The 22328-nt window shown below is 39.1% G+C and overlaps 1 protein-coding gene across 1 annotated transcript in view; it reads right to left on the bottom strand.

Annotated features, from left to right (window-relative positions):
• The window catches only part of LOC124796448 (staphylococcal nuclease domain-containing protein 1), a 97635-nt gene that overhangs the window by 51844 nt on the left and 23463 nt on the right, over positions 1-22328 (bottom strand). The window lies entirely within an intron of this gene.

Raw genomic sequence — 22328 nt, 5'->3', positions numbered from 1 at the left:
AATACATTGAAATGCTGCCACATTCGAAGATGAACAATACGGAATTTGTATTTACTTCGTTGGATAATGTATGAAAATGCAATGGTCGAAAGTCGGGGCGGAGAAAAAGAGCTCGTCTTCCACCTTTTTTTTATTTTATTTACTGATGCAGAGGTTTTGGCTCCAGTATTTATCTTTGTGCCTGCAAAGCATGCCTGTGTAGCGCTACATATATTCGACGGCAGAAGTTAGTTGTGGCGGCACCTACCAAAATTTTTCAGAACTTCCGCTCACTTTGCACTCAATTCTAAGCCGCAGGCGGTTTTCTGGATTACAAAAACCGGAAGAAAGATGCGGCTTAGATTCGAGTAAATACGGTAAGCCCACACCCACCACAATAGTACAAGTTTATATGCCAACTAACTCTGCTGATGAGGAGGAGATTATGGAAATGTATGACAAGATAAAAGAAATTATTCAGACAGTGAAGGGAGATGAAAATTTAATAGTCGTGGGGGACTGGATTTGGTAGTAGGAAAAAGAAGAGAAGCAAAAGTACCAGGTGAATATGGGCTGGGGGAAAGGAATGAAAGAGGAAGCCACCTGGAAGAATTCTGCACAGAGCATACTTTAACCATCGCTAACACTTGGTTTAAGAATCATGAACAAAGGCTGTATACATGGGAGAGACCTGAAGACACTGGAAGGTTTTAAATTTTAAGACATTTCCAGGGGCAGATGTGGACTCTGATCACAGCCTATTGGTTATGAACTGCAGATTAAAACAGAACGTACTACAAAAAGGCAGGATTTTAAGGAGATGGGACCTGGATAAACTGAAAGAACCAGAGACAGCTGAGAGTTTCAGAGGGAGCATCAGGGAACAACTGACAAGAACAGGGGAAAGCAATACAGTGAAGAGGAATGGGTAGCTTTGAGAGATGAAATAGTGAAGGCAGCAGAGGATCAAGTACATAAAAAGTCTAGGGCTAATAGAAATCTTTTGGTAACACAAGAAATACTGAATGTAATCGATGAAAGGAGAAAACATAAAAAACACTATATATCAAGCAGGCGAAAGGGAATAAAAATGTCTAAAAAATGAGATTGAGAGAAAGTACAAAATGGCTAAGCAGGAAAGGGTAGAGGACAAGTGTAGGGGTGTAGAAGCATATTATCACTAGGGGTAAGGTAGATGCTGCCTACAGGAAAATTAGAGAGACCTTTGGAGGAAAGAGAACCAGCTGTATGAATATCATGAGCTCAAATGGAAAACCAGTACTAAGCAAACAAGGGAAAGCAGAAATGTGGAACGAGTATAGAGAGGGTCTATACAAGGGAAATTTATTTGAGGGCAATATTATGGAAATGGAAGAAAACATAGATGAAGATGAGAAGGGAGATATGATACTGCATGAAGAATTTGCCAAAGTGCTGAAACACTTAAGTCGAAACAAGGCCCTGAGAGAAGACAATATTCCATTAGAGTTACTGGTAGACTTGGGAGAACCAGCCATGACGAAACTCTTCCACCTGGTGAGCAAGATGTATGACGCAGGTGAAATAACCACAGACTTCAAGAAGAATATAACAATCCCAATTCCAAAGAAAGCAGGTGGTGACAAATGTGAAAATTAAAAAGAAAGTCATGGTTGGAAAATACTAACACAAATCCTTCATGGAAGAATGGATAAACTGATAGAAGCCAATCTCGGGGAAGATCAGTTTGGCTTCAGGAGAAATGTAGGAACACAAGAGACAATACTGACACGACTTATCTAAGAAAATAAGTTAAGGAAAGGCAAACCTACATTTATAGCATTTGTAGTCGACTTGGAGAAAGCTGTTGACAATTTTGATTGTAATACTCTATTTGAAATTCTAAAGGTAGCAGGTAAAATACAGGGAGCAAAAGGCTATTTACAATTTGTACAGAAACCAAATGGCAGTTATAAGAATTGAGGGGCATGAAAGGGAAGCAGTGATTGAGAAGGGTGTGACATAGGTTTGTAGACTATCCCCAATGTTATTCACTCTGTATATTGAGCAAGCAGTAAAGGAAAAATTTGGAGCAGGAATTAAAGTCAGGGAGAAGAAATAAAAACTTTGAGGTTTGCTGATGACATTGTAATTCTGTTAGAGACAGAAAAAGGCTTTGAAGAGCAGTTAAACGCAATGGACAGTGGCTTGAAAAGAGAATAAAGCAAAATGAGGATAATGGAATTTAGTCTAATTATATCTGGTGATGCAGAGAGAATTAGGTTAGGAAACAAGACACTTAATGTGGTAGACAAGTTTTGCTATTTGGGAAACAAAATAACTGATGGCGGCTGAAGCAGGGAGGATATAAAATGCAGATTGGCAACGGCAAGCAAAGCATTTCTGAAGAAAAGAAATCTGTTAACACTGAGTATAGATTTCAGGGTCAGGAAGTCCTTTCTGAAAGTATTTGTATGGAATGTATCCTTGTATGAAAGGACGATAAATAGTTTGGACAATAGAGAATAGAATCTTTTGAAATGTTGTGCTACAGAAGAATGCTCAAGATTAGATGGGCAGATCACATAACTAATGAGAAGGTAATGAATAGAACTGGGGAGAAGAGAAATGTGGTGTGACCTGACAAGATGAAGGGATTGGTTGGTAGGACACATTCTGAGGGATCAAGGAATCACCAATTTAGTACTGGATGGAAGCATGCGAGGTACAAATCACAGAGGGAGGTCAAGAGATAAATACAGTAAGCAGATTCAAAAGGATGTAGGTTGCAGTAGTTACTCAGAGATGAAGACTCTTGCGCAGGATAGAGTAGCATGGAGAGCTGCATCAAACCAGTTTGGACTGAAAACCACAACAACAACAACATGCGAAAAGTACAAGTTTTACTGAAAAATTAACTACAGTCATGAATTTAGCTATTATTCATCTACATAAAACATTACTTAAATTGATTAAGGCCAGAGAACTTTCATAATGTGAAAGAGACACAGTGCCACATTATTCCTATTGGTATTGAGTCGTGTGCATGACATGTCACTGCCATGTATCTGCTACGCTGTGCGTCATGTCACTTGTCACATTACTTCGGTGGGCCAGTCTTCTTCTTAATCTTCCTAGAAGGGAAGTGGTCTGGACGTATCAGGCAGGCTCAAGACTGAGTGACCTCTCAAGGACAACCAGTGTTTCCAACATCCACTGCAGAGAAACTTAAAATTCCTTATTGGAAGCAGCATCTTACAGTAGCTTTTTAAGTGGGGGCACGAAATGGCCAATGAATATGCCTACAGTCAGCTCAATTCAGACTTACTGGAGAGCTTAAATGTAAAATAATTTTGGGGAGCAGTCTGGAGCTCACACAATTGAGCAGTCAGTCAGCAGCCCCCACGAAATGTTGATGGAGGGTGGTGTTTTTATTGCATTTATCTGAAGCCTGGAATGGGTGCTTCTTCATGATAAACCAAGTTACTCACTGCAGTGTTGAAAATTGACGAGAAGAGATTCCTACACATGCAATCAAATTTTTGAAGCCACCAACAGAGTAACATAGGGTTGGGTCCCCAGGAACTACACACTGTGTCATTCACTCTAGTGAGCCCATGTTTGCAAGTAATTGACAATAACCTGTAGTGATTCTCTACAGCCTTAACAATAGCATTAAATTACAGAGGAGCACCATGGCATATCAGTTAAGTTATCTGACTGGGAAAATAAAGTTGGAGTTTGAGCACTGCTGGGTGCTTAGGTTTTTTTTATGGATTTGACTAATCTTTTTTCAATTAATATGTATAATTTTTTTAAAAGTTTCTAATCATTTGCTGCATCATTTTAATTGTCATTAACTATCTTACGTGTTCTCATTTCCATTCATTCTTTTTTCGTTTGGAATCTGTCCATGTGATTTCAATTATATTTATGTTTCTACGTAAATTTAATTTCTGTCTTTTCATTATGTCAGTGTACAAATTATTGCAAATGTTACTTCTGTTACTCATTTTCCTTGAACTGAATTTAGTTTTATTTGTTAACCTTACTTTGTTTAAAGAATTACAAACAAAAATATATTTATATCATTTAACTAAATAAAAATAATGGTCAAAATCATTTTGTAAATGGCAGTACCTCTTGGGACTTGACCCAAAACCTTCACCATGCCTGCTGAATAAATTAACCCTTCTGCTAGAGTAATGTACTGAGATCCTGATGTTATTTTTAAGGCTCCAGAGGATCATAAGAAATTCTGAAATTCCTTTTAATCAATTAGGGGCCTTCAGATTGAATGGCACGGTGTTATGCTTGGGGCCATAAACTACACAATTGTGTAGGTGGTTTCAAAAAGTTGATACCACCACTGGTGACCTGTCCTTGTGATAGTATAATCCATATGGTGTCCCTGGACAAAGTAATGGAATTTTGTTTAGGTACTGTCCTGTTTTCCTCTATAAGTTGTAATGTAACTAAATTATCATGCACACTGCCCCCCCCCCCCCAAGTGGCGTAAAGATATGTAACAATATTTGAGGAGGTTAGTTGGTACTCACCATATAGCGGAGATGCTGAGTCGCAGACAGGCACAACAAAAATACAGTCAGAAAATGAACTTCCAGTAAAAAAAAAAAAAAAAAAAAACCTTCGTCAGAGATAGAATGTAAACACACACACACACACACACACACACACACACACAGCAGTCTATGGCTGCTGAGGCCACTTCAGCCAGAGACTATAGTCATGTGAATGCAAGTTGCATTTTTGCGCATGCGCCGTGTGTGCGCGTGCGTGTGCATGTGTGCGTGGGTGGATGGGGGCCACGTGCGTGCACATTCTGTCTCCGATGAAGGTCCTGTTGGCCGAAAGCTCATTTTCTGATAGTCCTTTTGCTGTGCCTATCTATGACTCAGCAGCTCTGCTATATGGTGAGTAGCAACTATCCTTTACATAATACTGTTACATTCCATCCTGGATTTTCCATTGATCAAGATATATATATCCTTTAAATTTTCATTAAAGAGTTTATACATGTTATTATTTTAGGAAATCATTACAAAGTGTATTTTTTTTGTCTCACACGGAACAAGTGCGGATCTGAGCAACACAGAAGTGTATATTTCACTACGAGTGGACAATTGCTGTGATGGTCAGAGTGACAACGGTAACCAATGACCAGTGATCATGAGAAAAAACCACTGCTTTGTTCAAAGACTCTGGGCCAGTTTTAACCAAAAAACAAAAAGATTATACCCTTCGTATTTAGCTTTGGAAATGTTTACTCTGTATGTACTTCATAACAAAAGGTCGTCTGTTAGACCACAAAGTTGTGCATATGAGAAACTTCTAATAATTGTGATGTTAGATTACTTTGAAGAGAGGAAATATTTTGTTGGTGGAGTGTTAATATAAACTACACCCATCTGAAAAGTTTATCTGAGAAACAGTTATCCTATCTTAATCGAAGCTTTAAGGAAGGTTTCATGAAATGAAAAGTCTCACATGATTACAAGAAATGAAGCTGTCAACAATTACATCGTTATATTATCAGATTTGACTTACACAAGCATTACTAACTTTTGAGACATTAAAAGATTGCTTAACTAAAAGATAAAGCTATAAATAAAAATGTGAATTTCACCAACATTTAGTGAAAGGAAATTTCTGTATTTTACGATATTCTGTTTTCTAGTCATTTGTTGTATCTTTAGTTGATATTGCAATTAAAACAATCAATATATTCTGATGCTATCTTACACCATCCAAAGGCAGAAATGATCTGAATACTAACTATAAAACATTCCCAAAAAGAACTTGCATACGAAATGAAAGTTTACTGATATACAACATCTCAATAAACACCTATTCAAAAGAATTGTGTGTTTATGGTGCGGCTGCCCATAGTTGTATAAATGGGAGCGTATCTTGGCATACTGTTGTGGATTAATGAAAATGGACTTTCCAGCAAAAAACAGAAACCCAAGAGCAGCATGCAGAGCCCTTAGCTAATTGGAGGTGGGCTGGATAAAAATGACAGACTTGGCTAGTACTAATTCATGCCAATAAATTTCATTTGTTCGCGTGCAAATTTGAGAGATATTTTTTAGTGTCTTTCCACAACGAGGTTTAACTGGATTCCAGTACTGTTTTGATTACTGATGATAGTTGCTAGTGGCCAGTTGGATACGGTGTATGAACTGCTAGCAGTTTACACTTTCCACATCAATGATTGGGTAGCTACATCTTCCTGAAAGTAGTTTGATTTTTACACGGCTTTATTTGCTGAAACTGGAGCAGTGAGAAGTTTAACTTTGTGTCACGGGTGACAGTGAGAGTTGCCTACCCCAATTTAAACTGATTTTACATGTGTAGCAAAGAATATATTTAATACAGGTTCACCAATAAATGTTGCCATTTTATCTATGTAGTAGTAAATAATGAAGTGTTTCACATTCAATAAAGACTGGACACAGCTGCAATTTTAACATCACTTTATACGCCTTGCCGTGATTTGAAGTCATCACTAGAGATCTAAATCACTGTTACGATACAGCAACAACTACACTTAATCTGTCAACTGAATGTAAGCTCTACGGCTTTATGCACCCGTCTATAGCACAATGTTTAGTATGAAGTGTCAACTGTGTTGTGTATGTTTCCTTTAGTGGTATTTTTATTAGTGGAAATTTTAAGGTAAGGCTAAGATGATTGAGGGTAACCAGGGAGATGCATTACAGTAGATTCTGCATTCTATAATGTTGCAAAATGCTCAAATGGAGAACAGATTAAAGCAGGGAAAGAAGGAAAGGGAAAACAGGAAAATGAAGAAGAAAAAAACAGATAGAAAGGAAAGGGAGGAGAAAAAGCAAGAAAGAAATACTGCATTCACAAACTGGAGTTGAAAATAGGAACAGTAAGACAGGGTAAGGCACCTAATCAAAGATGGCCTTGCTTATTGCGGGCAAGTGCTCTACCATCTGAGCTACCAAAGCACAACTCACGACCCGTCCCCACAGCTTCAATTCCGCTCGTACCTCGATTCCTACCATCCCAACCTTCACAGCTCTCCTGCGAGGTCCCAAGTTCGAGCCTTGGTCCGCCACACAATTTTAATGTACCAGGAAGTTTCAATTCAGACTATGTTCGGAAGCAAGCAGCTGGCCTTTTCAATCTGATAACTTCTCAAGAACTGAGCATTCACACCTGCTAGCAGTTCACAGTGAGTTCAATAATTTGTATGACAGGACTTAATGGGATAATCTGATCAGGGAAGCAGATTTAATGGGAGGACCCAGACTATATGTAGCAAGTTTTCTGTATTTCAAAGAAATGCAGGGAACAGTTTTAGTCTACACAGTTAGGAGCATTGCTGTTTGAGTATTTGCCTGCTTTCCACCAAAACAGTAGTAGGATTTACCTACCCAGCAATGATCAGCTGTTGATTTTTGCCGTTAGATCATTTTTCTGGATCATGAATCATTTTAACTTCTATTGAATTATCAGCTTTCTCATAAATTATTTAATGAGGTTATACCTGAATGGTTTTAGTTATGTAATTTAGATTTGTATGCCAAGTTTGTTTTCCTAACATTAGCTTCAAAGAGGTGTATGCAAACCACCTACACGTTAACTGAATATTTAAAGCTGGGAGGCTCATAACCCTGATAAGAAATATTTATCTCTGTTGCCAAAAAATGGTGGGCTGCATGACATTTAGTTTTGTGGCAGTGACTGTATGATGTTTCCACAGCTATTCTCTCATACAGGGCTGGTTACTGGAAGGCTGTGGCTTTCTTCAGCTTGGAGTTGATGGACCAGTCATTCCTAATCCTCCTAAATGGCTGGTGGTCTGGACAGAAAAAGTAGGCTGAAAGTTAAGTGACTTTCCCACAACAGCCTGTGTTCCAGCACCCATTGCAGAGGAACTTGCATCAGACATTGCAGGAAGCAGTGAGTCACATTAGCACTATAACTGTGAGTAGAAAACGGCAAACAAAAATGCCTGGAGCCTGCTTCTAATTTGGACTGTTTGAAAGGTTTAAATGTAAAATGACTTCAAAAAGTAATCTGGAGTTCACAAAATTGAAGAATCGCTGGCAGCCCTTGTAGGGCCCTCTGGCTTTGGGCAGGGAGGGGGTTGTTTATTTCTGAAGTAGGTACTTCTTTGTGATCCACCAACTTACTTATTGCAGTACAGAAGACAGAATAATCTAAAGAGCATTCCCAGGAATGGGAGAGCAATTCTGTTTAGGTACTTTCTTATTTTTCTTGGCGAGTGTTATGGATTAGTAAGCATGCTCCAAATATTTGTCATTTTAATTTCAATTCTGATCCTGGCAGAATTTCATCTTTCACTGCAGTCCATGTACACACTGAAATCACCCCATCACAGCATCATTAGAGGGGCCAAAACAAATGGTGCAGCACTTACGCACTTTATGAATGGGCTATGCCATTTTATTTCAGTCCCTCCAGCTGTATGCTGCATTATTGTAGTGCAGGTACTTCAAAGCGTATGAGGGCTGCGTAAATGTATTTGCAAACAATAAATTAATTGGTGTATTGCCTGTTGGCTTTTGCCTCTGGCTTTTCAGCCAACATTTGTTTAAGTAGTTTTCTGACATTTCGTCAACACAAGTAACGCGTTGTTCAAGGCTTAACCTCCATTGCTGGCGTCAGAAAGGCAACCTGTGATAATGTCAGCCACTCATGCTGGCGAACCTTCGCCAACATACAACTGCTGAAGATCCTGAGACCCAAGCCAACAGGGAATATGCAAACACACTCCAACAATTTCATAAATTAATTCTATATTTTTGTGTGACAATTAAAACTTCAATAATAATGCAACCTTTCATATGTAATATCCATGTAATTTGGTTTGATTACAGTTTAAATCAGCAGTAGTTGCTGCTGCTATTTGTCATTATTGCTCGTAATTGTCCAGTCTCCGGAAGTGTGTTTTCTGTCAATGATTTCTTAAGAATTTTCCAAAATAAAATTCAGTCATCAGAAGCTGTTATATTTTTATTATACTTTACCAGTTTCAACAAATTAATTTGTCATCTTCAGAAGTTGGCTTAGCAGCTGTCAGTATCTTCTTCATAGCAGCATAATGCCATAATGTGTCCAGAAATGTATATATTTTAGGTGATTATTGTAAAAACAGATCGACAATTTACAATAATTTAATCACTTCTACCGTATTAACTATTACAAGATGAGGTTTTTCCCTGAATTCTACATTTGAAAACTACGACGTCATCTTGTATTTGCATACTGCACTATTGCTGCTGGGTGTCAAATTTTTACGTTGTTTAATAGAGTGATAGAGACCTCATTCTACATTTGCAGATGAAGCCTCACTACTGAGGTCATTTGCTGATTTATTTACAAGAATTTGGAAGGATAGCTAGACCACATGATACTCGCACTCTAATAGGTTCGAGATTTCCTGATACACTGAAGCACTCTATGCAGTACTGAACTTGCTCAAACAATGTTGACTCTCACAGTGCTAGCACATGGGATACACGACAAACTAGGAACTAGCCACCACTTTAGTCTATTACTCTGCGTAAAATTTGACAATTTTCTGAAACTCAGGAATTCATAGAATTTAATACTATCATTTTACAAACTCTTGTATTTGAGCAGGTTTGCAATAAAAGTTTTCATACATGTATGTACATGGTATGCAACATTTATGGTGCTTTTCAAGTAACACTGAAAGGTAAACATATCCTTAAAAAAAATTTAAAAAAGTACATGGCACTGTAATGATTTGCCAGGGTTACAAATGAGAAATCAGTTGCTGCTCACATATATTAGAATACTGGGTAAAAACTTACCTTTTTATCAGCTTTAGGACAAATGTTTAAAAACTGAAGTGAACCATTTTAATAACTGGTTCTTACGAGTATAAATTACAGTAGCAAGACCCGTTGTGGGGAGAGTACCAACCGTCACTAGATTGCAGGGCGAACGAAAGTTTGAGAATTTTTCTGAATTATAACGGCGCGCATAGGGAAACATTCCACATGGGAAAAATATATCTAAAAACAAAGATGATGTGACTTACCAAACGAAAGCGCTAGCACGTCGATAGACACACAAACATACACACATAATTCAAGCTTTCGCAACAAACTGTTGCCTCATCAGGAAAGAGGGAAGGAGAGGGAAGGTGGTGTTATAGAAGACCTGCACAGTAGTTGCTCAAGCACAGCATTGCGGAAGGACTGGAAGGGGAACAGTGATACCGGTGATACCAACTTGGCTGAGAGCTACGATTATTGCAGGGAGAGGAATAGTGAGCAGGCAGTAAATTACTGCATGCTGCCATCCACGCGAACCTTCACCACATACTTCGGCTTTTTAGAACATCTATCATGTTTAAACTGCAGTTTGCCTGAATCCATTTGAATTAACTTTGAAACTGGACAAATGTTTCCTGCATGAATGCTGTCAACGCTCACCGTGAAGTATGATGGGAACAAAAGAGGGTGTGTCAAAATAGCTGTGTTCTCTGGTTCCACCATAGCCCTTCAGGTATCAATATATTTGGATGAAACAGAAATATCAATGACAACGAAGATATAAATTTCACAACTGTGCTGTTAGGATGATGATTGATTATGATTAAAATCCACAAACAACAAACTCTGTAGGTAAAAAAGGGAGTGAAGATACAAATTAATGTACACTATTCTTTTTTACGTTATTTCTTCTTGTATTATCAAAATGTAGACAATCAATAAAAGGCCTAATTTTAAAATTGGTATAATGGCAGATATTTAATGTCACTAAAAATGTAATTTTGATTGGTCACTGCCAGTGTTTCTAGTACCATGCTTTGCTGTTAGGAGTGAACATTCCAGTTAGTAAGCACAGTGCTACCACTGAAGCTCAAGACTAGTTTTGGACGATTTTATAACTGTTTTGTGTGATTGTCGCTTTCGCAATGGTTGATTTTTGTGAACAGCATGTGGTGGTGAAATTATGAGTTTTGCTCGAAAAAAGTGGAATAGAAACTAATGCCTGAATACTGTTTGCGGAGTTAATTCTGTTGCCCCACAGGCTATTACTGGTATACTGCCATTAATGATAGATGGTACACAAGGCAGTTATTCTGCAACAAATTTTTCAGCCCTAATGATCTATTGTGGAACAATTCGAGATACAAAGTATCCCATGTGATTACTTGCATTAAATTTGTTTATACTAACAGACAGCTGCCAAATTTGGCACAAAGTCATATGCAAGTTTTAATGCACTTTCCCACATTATTTTGTTTTTATCCAAACACTGTCACTTAAGTGCATACAAAAACAAAATCTGAGACAATTTACATCACAGACCATTCAAATACCAATAATAGTAGTCATCTCATTAAACAATCAAAAATCCAGGATGGAATGTAACAATATTGTTATGAGTGTGGTTTCAGTTGTCAGACTGTAGTCGTGTGTGAGAGTTGCGTTTGTGTGAATGTGCGTGTGTGCCCAAGTTTCTCAGTATAGATATGAAATTTGGTAAAGTGTCCAGTTTCATTTGCCAGTACCCAAAATTTGTATCCGCATTTATGGGTTTCTGTGGCATATACTGCTTTAGGCTTGACCTACCTTTGAATCAAATCATAGATTCATCCACAGCAGGATGTTCTGTTGGCAAATAATTTTTACGAGTGTCTTGTTTAAGCTGTTGGCACACGGACCGTGCAGCCGAACGTTGAGCGTGCCGAGTTTCTGACATCATAGCACGGAATAGCACATTCGGGAGTCTTTCCGAACATGCAGAGCAGTATCTGGCAAGTCAGATATTCTGAGCGTGCGTCTGAGTGTTGACCAATTAGAGGGCACAACGGCGCCTATGTCACACGACTTCAGTACAGAGTTGTGAGGCACCATATTGGCATTCATTTCAAGCCTATACGTATATTTGCCGTTTCTGGGCACCAGCAAATTGAGAATTACTGGAAAACCTGTTGTTAACTGTGTGATTCGTTTCCAATAAAATAACGAGGAACATCATATTTGTGGCAAAAGAATTATTGTAACTTGCGTATTACGAGAGTAGGCTATTTGAAGGTAGCGACACACTGAAGATGCACCCAAAACGTATTGTTCTTTGTACAATTTGTTATAATTAAATTTCAATTAGTAACATTTCTACAATTAAGGTTTTCAGCGAGGCTTAAGATAACGTGATTAAGTTCACATGGCGTGGTGTTGGTTTAGCATAGTGAGTAGCGTCACTGTCCTCTAATGAGTTGTTGGGTGGAGTGGCAGTTCGCCCCTTGGCACTACCAAATTCTTTTTCCTAAAATTTGCGTTTTTATTAGGTTCTGATACTTTATTATTAGATTGATATAAATATATACTATAATATTTGATGAATCTACAGGACAGCTTGCGCTACTTGTATAAAGATATTTTGCTACTTTTTCTTTTACGCTTTGTAATTCACATGTTGCAAAGATTCTGCTACTGGGTACAAGCAGTGATCAAGTAAGACTGACCTTGGGGTTTTACTAATATGTGGGAATGATGAAATAATGTTTCTCTTATGCAGAGAAGTATTCCAAATTTGTAATGCACTGTTTGTAATGGATCTTTTATAAGCCTGTGTCCTTATTAACTGGACATGGTACTTTCCTTTTCGTGGACAATGGAGTAAATGTGCATTTTAATAGAGCTAGCATGTGAATTTTAGGTGCGCCTATTGAGTAAACAGTGTGATTTATGAACTAGAAACATCCTTCAACTGCCACGGGAGTGCGTTGCGATCATGTATACCACTTTGGGGCCCATGTACCGTATGCCCAAGTCGCATCGTTCCTGAGTGTTCCATCAGGTGGGCGTATCGTCACAGTTTATCATAACCTTTTCCTTCACTTTTTGGCTGCAGATTATCATCATCATTCACGTGTATATGGCCTAGCAACCACGAAAATCTATTCCGAGGCATGAGAGCTGAAATGTATGAATCACGGAGAGCTGGGTCAGAAGACCAATAATCCTTACATGAAGGACATTTTTTGACCCCCATTAATAAACTGATGGCAATAAATTTCTTGATTTCCTCAGTTTCAGTTGGTTTGAAACTGGCGGAACTTCCAAGTTTCTGTGCCACATATAAATTTGTTTGAAACACAAGAATATCTAGTATGCCACCACCAAATAAGCAGCCAAATATTTTAATGGAGTTTGTTTTGTCAGAAAGAATATTTGAACCCTATTTACGTGAAAATTCAATAGTTTCTTTTGCAAGTATGTCTTGCACCCACTCTATATGCTCTATTAGTTCTACATTATCACACACATCGTTGTCGTTGACATCACTAATGCGAACAGAGTCACTCTCAACAGAAACACTTTCACGCACATTGAACTATGTTCTCATCAGGTACAGTAAGTTGTGGTTGCTGATCGATTTCATCTGATTCACTTTCAATGTCTGAAGCAATTGACTCTGGATCACTTTAAATTTCTGCTAGTACGTCCATTAGCATATCAGTACTGAGGTCATAAGCTCTAAATTGCTTGTTTGCCGTCTACTATCCACACTGACGATCTATAAAGAATAAAAAATCTGCTCTCAGATTTACCTATGAAGGTCTTTAACATTAGGGCATTTCTATGTCATTAACTTGTGCGGTCTTCTCTTAAATCTTGTAGTTTCGAGAATAAGTCCATGATCTGTGCAAAGATCAATTAGTCTTTGACCATTCTTGTTTTTCAGTTTATGAGCCGGCCATTTACCAACAGCAGTGCGACATTTTCTTTCTTTCCCAATTTTTCCAATGACAACTCCTAGCAAGATTTTAGTATGAATGTCAGGGATGTTTGATATCAATTGGTCCAGTTCTTCCCAAAATATTTCCCTTCCTTCCTTATCTTTCATGTTTTTGTCATTTGTTGGTGCATAGACATTAATCAGTGTATATATTTTGTTCTGTGTTTTGATTGTTAAGGTTGCTGTTCTTGGCGAATTTGACGAGAAGTTCTCCACTGAGTATCATATGCTATTATGAACCAGAAATCCCATTCCCAATTGCACGGCACTTTTTATTACTCTTTTTCCCCAGAGGTCCTTTGTAGAGACAGTATCCCCCAGATTCAAATGGGTCCTGATCTATGTTTCAAAGTTCCTGAAGGGCTGTTATTAGAATTTTGTGTTGATTCATTATGTCTGTTAAGTGTTTCAGTTTACCAGTTTTCATTATTGAATTTATATTTAATGTTGCAAAGAAAGCAAATTTTCCAGGTTCGCTGAATTTAAGTATCTGTCTGCCTTTTGTCTGTTGGGCTGCCAGGTGTTCCAACTCACCACAATCTTCTAAGTGACACCCCACCATATCCGAGTGGTGTCTTATCTTGGACCCACGATGCTGTTAATCCAAGACGGTGGATTCTTTCGTTAGAAGACTCTCCATGTTGGATTAATTGTCTGACCAATGATCAGTGTTCTGACCATTGTCAGGATTTATGATTCCAGATGTGATCTGGAAAAGTGATAAATGAAATATGGTGGGATGATGAATGATCCTTGTAGATAAATATCCTGACTATTTTTCCCCATGTTTAAAAAGTATGAAAGTATCTCGATGTGATCATCCTCATTGATAAGTTGGAAGCATTCCATTCGGCATCTGGAATTAAGTAATCGTAAAGCTTGTAGCAAACGCTATGGAATTTATATTACACTGAACTTGTTGAATGGTGCCTTATCTGCAATCAGAGCTGAAAATTTTTCCAGCAACTGCTTTCCCACTGTAGTCATCATATGGCAACCCATGAACACCTCACAACACTCAACAATAAACACGAAACATGATGAAGTTGGCACCAAGCTAGTGTTTTGTTACGCTTTTTGTGCCTGCATGCTACAAGCCAATGCCATCTAGTTTGAAAGTAACGTAGTACAAGATGATTGTATGTTTGACAATAAGCATAGGTGCAGTACGGAGTCAAATTCTTTTCAGAAATCAAGAAATACTGGTTGCCTTGATCCAAAGCTTTCAGTACGTCACATGAGAAAAGTGCTGAGTTGGGTTTCACATGATTGATGTTTTCGAAGTGCATGATGGTTGGCATTGAGGTCATTCTGTTCAAGATACCTCATTATGTTTGAGCTCAGAATCTGTTCTAAGATTCTACAACAAATAGTTGCCAAGGACATTGGATGTTAGTTTTGTGCATCACTTCTACTACCCTTGTTGGGGATGGGTGTGGCCTGTGCCTTTTTCCAAGAACTGGGCATGGTGTTTTGTTCACGGGATCTACAACAGATTATAATTAGAAGAGGGGCTACCACAGCTGCAAATTCAGTGTAGAATCTGATGGATTCCACCGGGCCTTTGATCAATTTTAACTATTCAGCTGTTTCTCGACACCACTGACACTAATACTTATTTCATTCATCTTTTTGGTTGTACAAGGATTAAAGTGGGGCATTTCTCCTGGATTTTCCTTTGTAAAGGAACATTTAAAAACAGAGTTAAGCATTTCAGCTTTTGCTTTGCTCCCCTCAGTTTCTGTTCCTGTCTCATTCGCTAGGAACTGGACACTAACTTTGGAGCCACTAACAGCCTTTACATGCGACTAGAATTTCTTTGGGTACTGTGTAAGACCATTTGACAATATTTTGCAATGGCAGTCATTGGAGACATTGCAATAGTCACAGAGGGCATCACACATTGCTCTCTTGCCAGCCAAATGCATATCATTCAGCAGCGTTCTATCGATAGCATTACACTTTGTTTTACACCTATTGTGCAGTAAACAGTTTCTTTAGAAGATTCTTTACAGTCACTGTATACTATGGAGGTTTCCTCCCATTATCAGGAGTTTCTATTAGGTACATACACTCCTGGAAATGGAAAAAAGAACACATTGACACCGGTGTGTCAGACCCACCATACTTGCTCCAGACACTGCAAGAGGGCTGTACAAGCAATGATCACACGCACGGCACAGCTGACACACCAGGAACCGCGGTGTTGGCCGTCGAATGGCGCTAGCTGCGCAGCATTTGTGCACCGCCGCCGTCAGTGTCAGCCAGTTTGCCGTGGCATACGGAGCTCCATCGCAGTCTTTAACACTGGTAGCATGCCGCGACAGCGTGGACGTGAACCGTATGTGCAGTTGACGGACTTTGAGCGAGGGCGTATAGTGGGCATGCGGGAGGCCGGGTGGACGTACCGCCGAATTGCTCAACACGTGGGGTGTGAGGTCTCCACAGTACATCGATGTTGTCGCCAGTGTTCAGCGGAAGGTGCACGTGCCCGTCGACCTGGGACCGGACCGCAGCGACGCACGGATGCATGCCAAGACCGTAGGATCCTACGCAGTGCCGTAGGGGACCGCACCGCCACTTCCCAGCAAATTAGGGACACTGTTGCTCCTGGGGTATCGGCGAGGACCATTCGCAACCGTCTCCATGAAGCTGGGCTACGGTCCCGCACACCGTTAGGCCGTCTTCCGCTCACGCCCCAACATCGTGCAGCCCGCCTCCAGTGGTGTCGCGACAGGCGTGAATGGAGGGACGAATGGAGACGTGTCGTCTTCAACGATGAGAGTCGCTTCTGCCTTGGTGCCAATGATGGTCGTATGCGTGTTTGGCGCCGTGCAGGTGAGCGCCACAATCAGGACTGCATACGACCGAGGCACACAGGGCCAACACCCGGCATCATGGTGTGGGGAGCGATCTCCTACACTGGCCGTACACCACTGGTGATCGTCGAGGGGACACTGAATAGTGCACGGTACATCCAAACCGTCATCGAACCCATCGTTCTACCATTCCTAGACTGGCAAGGGAACTTGCTGTTCCAACAGGACAATGCACGTCCGCATGTATCCCGTGCCACCCAACGTGCTCTAGAAGGTGTAAGTCAACTACCCTGGCCAGCAAGATCTCCGGATCTGTCCCCCATTGAGCATGTTTGGGACTGGATGAAGCGTCGTCTCACGCGGTTTGCACGTCCAGCACGAACGCTGGTCCAACTGAGGTGCCAGGTGGAAATGGCATGGCAAGCCGTTCCACAGGACTACATCCAGCATCTCTACGATCGTCTCCATGGGAGAATAGCAGCCTGCATTGCTGCGAAAGGTGGATATACACTGTACTAGTGCCGACATTGTGCATGCTCTGTTGCCTGTGTCTATGTGCCTGTGGTTCTGTCAGTGTGATCATGTGATGTATCTGACCCCAGGAATGTGTCAATAAAGTTTCCCCTTCCTGGGACAATGAATTCACGGTGCTCTTATTTCAATTTCCAGGAGTGTATTTATCCAGTACATATCAGCTATTCTTTTAAACTTGAGCCATAGTTCCTCTAAGTGGTACTGCCCTGTGCTGAAAGTTTCAAGTTCCTCATTGAGGTATGATGATATTGATTTTGTTTAATCTGGTTTCCTGAAAATATACAGTTTTACATTGATTATACATTCATAGCCCCTGTGAAAAACCCATAATGTCAATACTGAAAATTCCCCGATTTTACACATCTTCGTAGTAAGGTTTACCTCAATTCTAAGATCTTAATTGACATCTGGCTTGACTTCGTCCCGTTTCCTTCCTACTGACATTTGATGTGACTGAAGAAGTTATAAGAGGCAAAAAAGAAAGGTGGTTAACACCACAGGTGATGGAAGAGTTGAGGGAGTATTTTAGGCCATCACAGATAATAGGGGAGACATGATAGAGGAAATGCTGACATAATCCACGATCAGTGCTGCCAACACATCCTGCAACAGTGAGCTTCACCATTAAATTATAATACAACTACTGCTAGGTTGCAGCAGTAATGGAGAAACAAGACAGTCGACACCAAGTGTTACAGACCGAGCCAATACGTGATGAAGGCGCCCATCCACCACCTCTTCTTGTGCCACTTGCAACTCAGTTTCATTTTTTTGTACGAATCTCCGATGTAATGCGTTCAGCAATAATATCAATTGTCAACCTTTTAAATTCAAAAATTGAGTAATCAAGGAAATGTCCCCCATTCTGGCTAGTGGACTCTTATTGGCTGGAGACTTGTTACGTCACCCAATAGACAATGCAGCCACCACACCACACTAAAAAATGTAAAATAAGCCGCCTACTGGATGTTTGGAGAGGGGGAGTGACTCTATAAAAATGGGAATGCAGGCAGGGATGAAAACATCTTGTGAATTGCTGAAAATATACTTTTCGTGCAGATTATGTGCTATGACAGACACATCACATGGAAATAGAACAAGAGTTTTGCAACAGCACATTTTAAAGACTTTCATCTTCAAATCCGACACGATACAGTTGCAACACCTACATACACTACTCATGTATGCACTTTTCACCCCACATTGTAGATCGTAAAGACTGGCAGTGGTGACAGAGGGCATGAAGCAAAACTGTAGCACCTGAGTTTTCTTTCACATTTACATTTTATACACTTTACAGAAAATCACTGACCAGACTTCTAATAGGCTAGTAATATCAACTGAGGAAGTAAACTCATTTTTTCATGTCTCTGTTTCTCTCATCAGGCCTAAAATAAAACATTATTGGTGGTGGGCATATGAACTGCAGCTCTTAAGAAAAGCATTATTTAATAACAGCAATGGTGACAAAGTGTCATTAAGTAGATCTTCACATTTATGCTTACGGTTTAACCATTTAGCTGCTCTGATGAGTTTGGTTTGATTCCACATGTTTATCAATTTTTGCTTTTTTCTGGGTGAGCACAAAGGATGATCTCCCAAAAACATGTGTTTTGAACATATAATTTGAGGTCACAGCATGTTAGAAAAAAATATGCTCGATTAGCTTGTACCCAGATATTAATTTCAATTTTTTCCATGAGTTTTTAAGTGCAGTTATACATCTAATTTTTTTTTTAAGAACTGATTATTTTATAAACATTCACTTAACTACCTTCACGTAGGTAAACTGTATACAAAGGATTGCTATTTTTAATCGTATATGCCAATTACACATAATTTTGCTCGTATTTTTGGGGTTAACATTTTCCTCAAGTCTGAATTTTCCTTAATTTCGCATTTTTTAAGGCTGGACCACATGAAAACATAAAACTGGGTTTCACTTTATAGCTTTTTGCATGTTTTTGCTTTTTGTAGTTTGGTAATCATAAGGTGTGATTTACTTGAAAACTAGCATTACTTTTTTTTATTTTTACAACATTAAAAAAAGGAGTCAGGCCAGAAACATTTGGAACCTACCTTCTATATCACCTCGCCACAATTTGGCTGTTTCAAAAGTGTTGCAATTTCCGAATTTCCGGGGTTGCAGTTATGGTGGGACCATTTGTTTTTGGGTGCTGGCAACTTATCGGATTTCACTTCTATACTGATGTGAGAATGTTACAATGTTTCTTGTTTCCTAACATACAGTCTGCCTCATTCATTATGTAGAACCAGCAGCTGACATACCCCCTTTTGCTCCCATCACACCTTAGGTAAGCATCGATGACATTGCTGCAGTAATTTAGACTATTCTGTCCCCTGCAGAAATGTATGCTAATGTTGTGAATTTGTCCAATTTTGAAGTTGTTTCAAAAGGATTCAGGCAAACTGCAGTTTAAACAGCATTAAGTGTTTATAAAAACCCAAACTATGTAGTACAGATTTCTGTTGGTTGGCAGCACGATGCAACATGCTGCCTGCTCACCACTCCAGTTCACACTCATCATTGTTCTCAGCAAAGCTGGGTGTCACTGTTTCCCCTCCTGAACCTTCTGTAGCACCGTGCTTGAGCAACTGTGGATCTGACAAATATCTTCGAGGATGTATAACATCACCAACTAATACATACATGAAAGATTGCAATCACGACCCAGTTCTATTCTCAAACTTTCACTCATCCCACAATCGACTGATATTTGTTGGTACTATCTTCACAGCAGGTCCTGCCACTGTAACTTATTCTTCTGATGACAATTAGTTTAATATAATTTATTTTGTATTTTAGATATTTTATTCTGTATTAATTATCTTTCTTGTTTTATCTGAATGACACCATCATTGTTGATTGAAAGATGGTAACACTTGTACTCAGTATTCTAATACATGAACAGCAACCAAATACCTCATTTGTAACCCAACTGGTATCTCATAACAGTCTCTTGCAACCAAATAAAATAATGACTTGCAATCAGAATCAAGTAATGTTTTTTAAAGGACAACATTTTTATCTTTCAATATCACCTTTACTTGAAAAGCACCATTAATGTTTGTAAATGGTATCCAAACATGTATGAGAACTTTTACTGCAAACCTGTTCAAATACAACAAGAATCTGTAAGATAAAAGAATTTAGTGCTATGCTCTCTTGCTTTTCACAAACATGTCAAATTTTGAGCAGATCGAAAGACTGTAGTCTGTAATAGTGGCTAGTTCACAGTTTCTCATGTATCCCATGCATTAGTGCCATGCTAGTCATACGTCATGTGATTGATTGAGCGAAGTCATTACTGTATCCAGCTTACCAGGAAATCTGGAGCACAAGTATTGTTTGTCGACCTACCCTTACAAATTCTAGTTCACTCTGGGGAAAAAACTATCTAGTAATTGAGTAAATATGGTATTTTGTTCAAAATTACTTTAAGCTCAACAGGAGACCCCTACCCACAGCAATCACCTGCAGCTGCCAAGCCAAACCTTCATCCCCCCACCACAATATTTACTGCAGCACTATGCTTCAGTTTCAGACAGTGTGTTCTCAAGTGGGATTGTTTATTTCACAACAAGATTTTGTTTGTTTTCCATTTCTTACAGTTGCTCAGTTAACATTTTATCTGTTATTATTACTATTTTTTCTGATACTGGACAATGTCTGAAGCAATTTCATCAAACATTTAGTGGGAAAAGTTCAGGCAGCTCTTTCTTGGCAAGGGAGAGGATAGTCAGTAGTATTGGTTTGCACGTTGTGCGCCTAAATTGTCAACAATTATTCTTGATAATGCTCCCAAGATGTGCTTAAAATGATAAGACCATATCAAATGTTGTGCTGGCAGCAATAATTTTAAAAATCTAGTACAGTTTGAGCACTCCCCAACAAGATTATTAGGGAAGATACCGCAAAAAAAAAAACTGTCAATCATGCACTGCACACCAAGAAAAAAACATGGCAGAATGGCAGTATTTTAGAAAATTCAGTAAAGGTAATGATCATTTAATAATTGTACAGATGGAGTCAAATGAACATTTCGAGTGTACAGCTTATTTATATATTTATTTTACCTGTCAAAATTTGGGCCTTCACACCTTCTCTTACATCTCACCAGAATGTCTAAGTAATTGCATAATAAATTTTGAACTAACAATAACAAGGTAATTAGCAGTAGCTCAGTATGAATGAGATTACTCTCAGGATCTTAATTCTCATCACACACTGTTGCTGTTTTCAATGTAATTGCTGCCACACTGATGTATTTTAAAATGTATTGCTATTATTCTTTCTTCCAACTGGATAGGTTCAAATGGCTCTGAGCACTATGGGACTCAACTGCTGTGGCCATCAGTCCCCTAGAACTTAGAACTACTTAAACCTAACTAACCTAAGGACATCACACACATCCATGCCCGAGGCAGGATTCGAACCTGCGACCGTAGCAGTCGCACGGTTCCGGACTGCGCGCCTAGAACCGCGAGACCACCGCGGCCAGCAAACTGGATAGGTTTCCTCACTTCAATTAAGAGGCATATCTTTTTTAATTTTGTCAGAAATAAGTAGAAAGTTTGATCACACACTGTGGTAACAGGTTAATTGTAAATTTAATGATATGTTTCTCATAACTAAACAAAAGAGGAGACATCTTCGTTTACAGATGCATGAGGGTAATATTAAATACAGAATCTCAAATTCTCTCATGCTGGAGATCTGACAGATAATATTATGTATCCTGAAGGTTTTGTTGGCACAATATTTACAGCTAAATTCAATTAAGAACTTTCGATGATGTGAAAGTAAAGTAAACCCTCTGTGTATACTATGCTTATCTTCCTATTACCGTTTGTGTTTGTGTTTATGTTGTTTGGCTGAGGAGACCACAACAAGGTCACTGGTCTCATTGGATTAGGGAAGGAAGTCAGCTGTGCCCTTTCAAAGGAACTATCCTGGCATTTGCCTGGAGCGATTTAGGGAAATCACGAAAAACCTAAATCAGGATGTCCGGACATGGGTTAGCCTGTTTAAATAGTGTGAAGTTGACTTCTTGTTTTTGTTCCAAGTCAGGCACAAATTAACCAACGGTAAAAAATTGCTAAAAAAATATCCTCCATGTAAAATTAAGTTAAGTATTCCCAGTACTATTATTAAATACTTTGAACAATCTACTCAGCAAAGGTTCATCAAAC

The sequence above is a fragment of the Schistocerca piceifrons genome, chromosome 4, assembly GCF_021461385.2.
Source record: "Schistocerca piceifrons isolate TAMUIC-IGC-003096 chromosome 4, iqSchPice1.1, whole genome shotgun sequence".
NCBI lineage: Eukaryota > Metazoa > Arthropoda > Insecta > Orthoptera > Acrididae > Schistocerca > Schistocerca piceifrons.
This window is presented reverse-complemented; position numbering and strand designations above follow the sequence as displayed.